Source organism: Poecilia reticulata, linkage group LG6, assembly GCF_000633615.1.
Source record: "Poecilia reticulata strain Guanapo linkage group LG6, Guppy_female_1.0+MT, whole genome shotgun sequence".
Taxonomy (NCBI): domain Eukaryota; kingdom Metazoa; phylum Chordata; class Actinopteri; order Cyprinodontiformes; family Poeciliidae; genus Poecilia; species Poecilia reticulata.
The window spans coordinates 29,730,029-29,739,380 of record NC_024336.1 but is presented as its reverse complement, the minus strand read 5'-3'; the positions used below and the strand labels follow the sequence as shown (position 1 = coordinate 29,739,380).

The window sequence follows — 9,352 nt, the reverse complement described above, 5'->3', positions numbered from 1 at the left end:
CACACACACACACACACACACACACACACACACACACACACACACACACACACACAGCGAACGACAGCTTTCCGATGGCTGGCTCTAATAAATTGAGGTGGATTCGAAATGAAAAGTAATCTAGTTCCACTATTGTGCCGTCAATCAGACTGCAGCCACTCTCTGTTCTATTACACATGCACAAGAAGTGATTTCCTCCGAGTTTCTGGTCAACAGCCACATTTGGCAAACGGCGAGGCGTCAGGAACTCTGATTGGCTCCCGTCGCTGCATGCTTCACTAGCACTGATGACTATTCAAAGTGAGAAAATAACGGACCTCAAATTAACATTTTTATGACGCTTTAAGGATTTGGGGATTCAGTTTCTGCAGAAATGATAAGAGGGATTTTCTTCTGCATGGTTCATTTGTGCTTTTTTTTTTTTAAATATCATATTTAAAAAAGCAGCAGCATCACAGTTACAGCCTGTTAAACAAAGGCAGCAAATGTCCTGCTAGCAGACAGCTGCCTGTTCGTGTCTCAGGGGACAGAAAGCATCTGTAGGTCATTTCTCGGGAGGAAAATGGAGACAAACCTCAATGACACATTCTGCTGTTTTAACAAAACTACATTCCAGTTCTAGTCTGACTTCAAAATGGGAAATTCAGACGTCAAAGTGGGAAATTCAGACGTCAAAGTGGGAAAAATCAACTGGAATGCCCTCCAAAACTGGATTTCTATGACCGTGTATCGTCAATTTCCACCAAAAAATATAGAAATTTGCTAGAAAAACCTCAGAAATTTTGAAACACTTGTCTTTTCCAGGAGCCATTGTACAGATGTAAAACCAGCTGACCACATGTGCTGGAATTCTGCTTGGGTTGCTAGGCAGCGGAGCTGGGCTCAGCTGAGGTTGCCAGGTATTGGTGCAGTGCTTTCTGTGACTTAACTATGTGTAAGTTTATTAAATGGATCCTTTTTTCAGACGCCAAAAATCATTGACTTATTGCCAAAGGAAATTTTTTTTTAGTTCTTGTGCCGTTTTTAGAAGCAACTGAAACCCAAATAGAAACACAAACACGTTCAAAATGTGAATTTTGTCAATAGTAATAATGAATGTGACTAAACTGAGCTTACTGCGCCGATTGATATCCAGGAGTGATTGAACTGAAATGACTTTTTGTGAAGTGTTTTGCGACGACATGTTGTGAATTAGTGCTAATATAAATAAACTGAATTGGTTCTTTTCTTTTTCAGTCCTTCTGCTGCTGTGTTTTTGATCACTGTCCTGTTGTTGACCTAGTTTGGACCCTGGTCCTCACGGCACACTGCCCTGCATGTTTTAGGTATTTCCTTGCTTCAGTCCAGCTGATTTCAATCAATAACTGACTAACAGGCGTTTGCTAAACTGCAATCAGTTGAATTGGGCACATTAAAGCAGGGAAACCTCTAAAACATGTAGGACAGTGTGATTGAGGACCAGGGTTGGGAAACACTGATATATCGTACAAATCACCTCACATTTGACTTCGCAGGAGGAAGTTCTTGCTGATATGTTTGGCTTTCTCCAACATGGCGCTGAGAATTATGATCAAACATCTTTACTTTTATTAAGATGCACCTGAATCACGCTGAAGTATTCATCTTCTCCTTCAAATAACTCATACTTATTCATCCATCCATCCATTTTCTTTCACCCTTGTCCCTCAGTGGGGTCGGGAGGGGTGCTGGTGCCCATCTCCAGCTGGCGTGCCGGGCGAGAGGCGGGGTCACCCTGGACAGGTCGCCAGTCTGTCGCAGGGCAACACAGAGACACACAGGACACACAACCATGCACACACACACTCACACCTAGGGGCAATTTGGAGAGGCCAATTAACCTGACAGTCATGTTTTTGGACTGTGGGAGGAAACTGGAGTACCTGGAGAAAACCCACCATGCACAGGGAGAACATGGAAACTCCATGCAGAAAGACCGGGGCCGGGAATTGAACCCAGAACCTTCTTGCTGCAAGGCAACAGCTCTACCAACTGCGCCACTGTGCAGCCCATACTTATTCAGTCATTTTCTAATTATGCTATCATGAATTTTACATTCAACCTGCTAACTGAGGCCTGGAGAGTCTGAGCCGGTTTGTGCATTTCATGCTCTGACCTTGCTGTGAATCTGCTGAGTTGCCCACTTCCGGGAGGACTGGCTGCTGGCCTAAATATTTTCCACTTGTTAATTTTTTTCTTTCTAGGACAGATAGTTGTGCTTTTCCCAGATCGACTGGCACCAACAGTGAGGTCATTTCTGATGTCTTTAAACTTTGGCAATGTGTTGACACACATTCCCTCAGTGGCACCCAAGTGCTAATTCCTCTATATTTTTATCCAAACAGCAAGCAGCACATTTTGTGGTTCTTTTTTCAAACTGGAATTTGATTGTTTTAAAATAAACAAACAGTATTACATTACAAATGTGCGCAAAACTTAGTCGATATTCCACTAATGTTGAAAAAACACAATTTCGCAATTGCGGTGTTTCAAATAAATAAGAAACGCAGTTAAAATCACAAATGAATATGTTTGTTCAGGGGATAAAGCATTAAAACACATGCATCATATTCCAACCACTTCCTGTCGTCGCGCTGCTATCACCGTAACATTTATTGAAACAGATATTTTGCATCACAACCAACAATAAATTCAGCTTCTATTTGGAGCTGAAATCTGAAATCATGTTTACTATGAGGAAATGCCGAGTTGACGTCAAATAAATGCTTTAAAATAATCAAAAATATATATAAAATAAACGCAATAAAACTAGTCGGTTCACACCGGGAAATACTGATCCAGAACAAATCGTGTTTGTATTGAATTCAGGTGGAAATCGCTCAATTTAACCACCATTAAAAGTACAATTTTTGCAATAAACATTTAAATAAGTAAGAAAATTTTTCTAAAGTACAGGTCCGGTGCTTAAAGAGCGGATTTTTTTGTGCTAATGTCCGACTAAGGTAAATTTGGTTTACCGAAGCAACAATCCATAAATCCATTTTCCACTTTTATTTGCTAAAACTAAAAATAGTGGACAGAACTACTTTTCCAACAGAATCTGGTTTCAGGTTGTGTCCATGCCTGGCTTCACGTGTTTTAATGCAGCAAACAGAAGGAGGAGGAGAAACAAAGTAAAAGGCGAAAGATTTCTGAACCTGCAGCTGCAGCTGCTGATCAGTGAGACGCAGTCAAGCAGCTGCATGCTCACCGTTTGGTCCTTTTGGGTCAATAAGCATTAATGGAAAAAAATAATAAATGGGGCAACAGAGCAACAGCTGAAATACAATTTAAAGTGATTAAATTATCTGAAATTACAACACAGAAATCTGAAAACGTTCCTGCTCATTTTAGTAAATCAGAATAAAATAAAAGTTTTCTTTCCCCAAATGTACCTGGCAGTACAAACTTTTAATTATTCTGCCAGTAGAGTAAACTCACCTGATCGGTGTTTCCATCCTCTCTGATTCGTCCATAATTCTCTTTTAATCACGTTTTTACTCTCCAGATTAATTTCTCCGGCGTCAGCCGCTGTTTACGGCGCTCCGCGGCAGAGCCATGCTTCAACTGTTGTCTACGAACACACAGAGTGCCGCTACTACTGGCTGCGGGGCTGACACACACTCTCTCTCACTCACACACACACACACACACACACACACACACACACACGAGGCAGAGCTGGTGCCTTCAAAATAAAAGCATAAGATTTTTATGTTGCATTTATCAAAACAGTATGACTAAAATAATAACATAAGAACAAAACACTGTTAAAATTTTGAAAGACATGGAAATATTCAATTGTTTAACAGTAAAACAAATAATATCCAAACGCAGGATCTTCTCACTTGAAGGTAACAGTGCTACCAACTACAACTCCTCCACCCACAATAAAAACAATTTAAATAAAATACACTGACCTTTTAAAATCAATCTTGCAATTTGTTATCTGCTTTTGCACGGTTGGAACAATTACCAGTGACATTTAAAATCAAGGATTAGACACTATGCAAACACAAGTGTCAAACTCGAAAAACTTTCTCCACCAGATGAATGGTGTTATAAATTTATGTCTTTTACAAAAAAAATGTATTTGACATTTTTAAAAAAGAGTCATGTTTCTCTGTTTGCTACGGATACGACAACTTAAACTAAAGCCATCAAAAATAAGTTACGATAAACTACAAAACCTTAAACAACCTAAATTGGGCTAAAAGAATAAGCTAAGCTAACGTGAGCTAAACTAAAACACAATACGTTAAGTTCAACTACAATAAATTAAGCTTAGATGAATTAAAATAAGTTTGTACAGGTCTTTTAAAAAATAATCTGCTATATGTTAAAAAAATATATTGTACACAAGGGTTTGGCTTCAGAAAGTTTTCAAATCAGCGCCTGAGCGTTGTTTAACCATGCCAAACCCATAGAGGGCAGTGTAGCGCAAAGCAAGAAACAATTTCAGCCAATCAGATTGCTTCAAAACAACCACGACTTCCTGTTAGGAGTGAAACATGGAGGCACGAGATTCGTTTGTGTCAACAGAACTACTTTTAAATATTGTATTAGAATATAAAGTTAATAACAGAAAACTGTATCGATTGAGAATCGTGTCACGGCAAGTATGTGGATATATTGGCGCATTATTTGTCACAGAATCTCCGTTTTTCCATGTACACGTACAAACAAAATACTGAGTTTTTTTTTTTTATTTCCACTTGGTCTTTGTTGTTGTTGTTTTTCTTTTTACAAGAATTGGACAATATGGATTTAAAGTTTTATCACGATATTTCCTGATACTATTGTGATAATGATAAAAGTGACGATGAAAGCTATTTATTACTACTTTTATGGGCAACTTTATGTCTGTGAATGCATGACTACTCTTGAAAAATATTTCCATGTGTAATACGCTTATAAGAAATTTGTCACAATAAATGTGTGTATGAGAGGCCAAAATGCATAAAAATGTATTTGTTTTCCCAAATATATAGTTACATGTGACCTAGCCCTGTTAGCAAGCTGTCCTGATTCAGCTCCTTTGCTTTTGCTACTCTTCTTTGTCTGGCATAGAATTATTGATCAACACAAATCTTATAGATTTCAGAAAATTTTTTGAAGAAATACAGAAATGAGAGTGAGATTAGGAGTTGACTTCTTCTAGTGCTGAACCCGTTGCTACTGTATGTATTTCTTCCATTAAATCCAGACATACGGTCCAGGCTAAACACAATCAATCAATCAATCAATCAAATTTTATTTGTATAGCACATTTCAGCAGCAAGGCATTTCAAAGTGCTTTACATAATTAAAATAAAAACAGAAATAAACAGTGAGAAAGAGAGAAATTTAAAAAATAAATAAAAAAAAAAAAAACAAACTCCCGTTGTCCTTTGCGGAATTTAACTAACTATAGAGGACTCCGCCGTCCTTTGCGGAATTTAACTATTTCATAGAGGACTCCGCCGTCCTTTAGCAGGGGACGCCGCCGTCCCACACAGAATTTAACTAACTTAGAGTTAGGGGAGTCTGCCCTCCCGCGGACTTTAACTGCTTTTATTGTACCTGACAGTGCCTAGGATTCTCAGGGTTTAACTTCCTTTGCGGAATTTAACTAACTATAGAGGACTCCGCCRTCCTTTGCGGAATTTAACTATTTCATAGAGGACTCCGCCGTCCTTTAGCAGGGGACGCCGCCGTCCCACACAGAATTTAACTAACTTAGAGTTAGGGGAGTCTGCCCTCCCGCGGACTTTAACTGCTTTTATTGTACCTGACAGTGCCTAGGATTCTCAGGGTTTAACTTCTTACCAGAGGACGCCGCCGTCCCACACAGAATTTAACTAACTTATAGTTAGAGGAGTCTGCCCTCCCGCGGACTTTAACTGGTTCCATTCCATTTCCATTCCACTTTAATTTTCATCGTTTTCCACCCTCATTTTTCACTTTCTTCCCCATACATAAAAGAAAGAAGAAAAAAAAAAAAAAAAAAATTAAAAACATTAAAGACATAAAAACATGGAAGACATCAAAACCCGCACTCTAACCCTAATTTAGCCATAAGCAACTCTAAACAGGTGGGTTTTAAGTTGAGATTTAAAGGCACCCAGTGTTTCAGCTGTTTTACAGTTTTCTGGAAGTTTGTTCCAAATCACAATCACTCTTTTCATCCGTTCAGAAAGTTTGAAACAGCATCCAGCCTCAGTATTCAGCCGTAAGAGGGTTGTTATGTCTAAATTATGTGTGGTGCCAGCTGCTGCCAGACACTGCCCATGGTGTTCCATCTGTCAAACGCAACATCAGACATGAGATAATTAAAGTGGACCTATTACGTAAAATTCACTTTTTGCAGGTTTTTGTACTTCCATTTGGATCTCTGTTGTTTCTAAAAATAACAACAACAACTAAAAAAAAGCTGTTTTTTGGCAATATTTTCATGGTTTTTTGGTGTCTGGAAAATGAAGTGTTTCAAAACCCACCTGATTGTTGAGTCACAACGAACTGCGCCGTTACCTAGCAACTCCAGCTGAGGTCCAGGACATTTGGCCAGCTGGTTTTACCACTGTATGCACTGTACAATGGCAACATACTGTATGCACTGTATGTTGCCATTGTACAGTGATGTTCAATCACTGTATGTTGCACTGTATGCAACTGTATGTTGCCATTGTACAGTGATGTTCATTTAACATCCAAAAACCACTTGCTGCATTCTTGTTGGTTATGCAGGAGGCCGTACTTCTGATTTTCAAAGATGTTGTACGATTGAGCAACCGATTTGCCTCTTCTAACAATACAAGCACATTAAAAAAAACACCCAGACAATTTTTAACATTAATGTTTTTTGCTCTCTGGAAATGAGAAATTTCATAATTGTTGAGTCACAGAGGGTACTGCAACGTTGCCTAGCAACCCAAGCAGAGCTCCAGCACGCTTGGTCAGCTAGTTTTACTACTGCATGTGCTGCACAATGGCTGTTGGAAAAGACAAGTGTTTTGTTGTTAACTTACCATCCAGAAACCACTTTCTGCATTCTTGTTGGTTGTGCAGGAGGCTCTACTTCTACTTTTCAAAGATGTACAGTTGCATAATTGCACATCGTTTTGTAGCCATTCTAACGTGCAAGTGTAAATGTTGATTTAGATGTGAAATAGGCAGAACTGAGCAGACTAAAATATCATTATCAAAGAATGAATTTGTGCAAAAACAAGTAAAGAATATGTTTTGAATAGACCAGTGGTCCCATAGTCAGTCCTGGAGGGCCAGCATCCTGCATGTTTTAGTTCTCTCCCTGGTTTAGCGCACCTGGATCAAATGATGGTTCGTTAGATGGCCTAAGAAGAACATTGACATGCTGAAAAGGTTGTTACTACCACCAGGGAGAGAACTAAAACATGCAGGATGCCGGCCCTCGAGGACCGACTTTGGGGACCACTGGTATAGACCATAGACCTATCCTAACCTGCTAAAGGAAGGATAAAAGTCACCTTGGACCAGAAAACATCTCAACAATTTGCTTGAAGAGCTGTTTTCTCCAGTTCACACACAGTGTCTGAGTATCAGATATACATCAGAGTAAAGTTAAGTTGATTTGCCGCATTAATCTTCTCCAGTATGTCTCCACCGAGCTCCTGAACTGCTGTCAAAACATCCATTTTAGGACAAAATGGACACCACACAAAGAGGAAAATCTATTACTCAAGACTGTTGCAGTGTTTACTTTTGATGTTTTCAGCTGAAAGTTTGGCTTTTCTTTAAGGTTACCCAGCAGGTGCCCTGAGGCAAGCGATGGAAACTGAGGAATGACTGATGACCGAGCAGAGCAGGCACGCAAATGTACAGTAGAAAGAAATGATTTGGGCCTTTAACTTTCCCCCCAGTGGCCTCCATTATTAATGACTGATGTGTTAAACAGCTGACAGGGCCCTGCAGGGGAGGAAAGAATAATGAGTGTGGCTGCAATCCCAAAAGTCAGAAATGTGAGAATTCATCCGGTGTCCGTTTCTCCTGAAATGCATCACCGCAGGTCGCCTGCCATTCAGACGTAAACAGAGATGTATTAGCTCAGGCTGCAGATATTCCACATATGCCAGGCGGGAACTTTTAGCTCCAACAGCAGGGGGCTGAATAGATACGAGTCTGATCTGAATGCAGGACACATTTCATTTGCTGTATTTCTGTCAAGACGTAGAAATTATTTCGATTGATAACAAATTATTGCAAATGTACAGAAAATGCTATAAATATGTAAAGCAGTGGTTGCCATTAAGGACACGTTGAGAGAAGACGAGAACCACTTTTTATTTTTATTAAAACTGAAGAGATTTATTTCTGAAGAGATTTGCTGTTTATCTCTGCACATTCTGCAGATGTTTCATTTAAAAATCAGCAGAATGTGCAAAAAGTATTTGCATCTCTTATTTACATTAAGATATACAATAAACAATTTCATGCCTTTATTAAAAAGAAAATAAACATTTATTTCCTAAAATCAATAACGTCGAATTCCTTTAGTGTCCAGATGATTATGTATCAAAAAATGATTCTAAAGTGGAAAGTTCTGCCTTTTCTTAATATTAATACAATTTAGGACAAATCCGTTGACATCTTTTTGGATTAATTAATTCATAATTGGATAGTAAAATTTGCTTAATAGTTTATTTTATTTACATAACTTGAACCGGGTGAACTAAAACATTACATAGTCACAAACAAATAACGTTTTTCATCTTAAATGCAAAATGAATTTATTTTTTGTACAATTCTGACTTAATTTCTGTCTCGAGTGTGTTGTTTTCTCACCAAATCGTCTTCTGGAGTCTGGAGTGATTGATCAATTTAGTGATTAACTAATCATTAAATTAGTTGGCGATTATTTCAATAATAACGATTAATCATTTCAGCACTAACTGGATTTAATTATTTAGGTTTAAATTTGTGCTGTTTGTCTTGTAAATTAATCTTCATAAATTCTTTAAAGTTCTGTGAAAAAAGTTTAGCCTTAAAATCCAAACAGTCTCCTTAGATGAATTTGACACATCGTATGTGTCAACAAGGAAAAGAGAGTGAATCCAGATGAATTGAAACAGAAAATAAATTAATAAATAAATTATAACCTTAAGCAACTTATGTTTTCCCTTTCATGTGGAACTAACCTCATTAGGTTTTAATGGTTTCATTCTGGAAGATCTTTAGGTAAAAATGTTTTATTTCATCCCTTACTTCATATATTGATTATATATTGATTCATCATTATCCCAGTTTGTCTCAAAGGTTTGAAATATTTCGAAATCATAGACAAATTTAATTTCTGAGTGGAATTTAAAACGTTACTTTC

General features: G+C 38.2%; 1 protein-coding gene across 1 annotated transcript in view; it reads right to left on the bottom strand.

Annotated features, from left to right (window-relative positions):
- Positions 1-3,590, bottom strand: part of trhr2 (thyrotropin releasing hormone receptor 2) — a 33,748-nt gene extending 30,158 nt beyond the window's left edge. Inside the window, exon 1 of the mRNA XM_008412556.2 lies at positions 3,460-3,590. The gene's annotated coding sequence lies outside the window, so the exon portion shown is untranslated. The remainder of the gene's footprint in view (positions 1-3,459) is intronic.
- Positions 3,591-9,352: the final 5,762 nt, after the last annotated feature.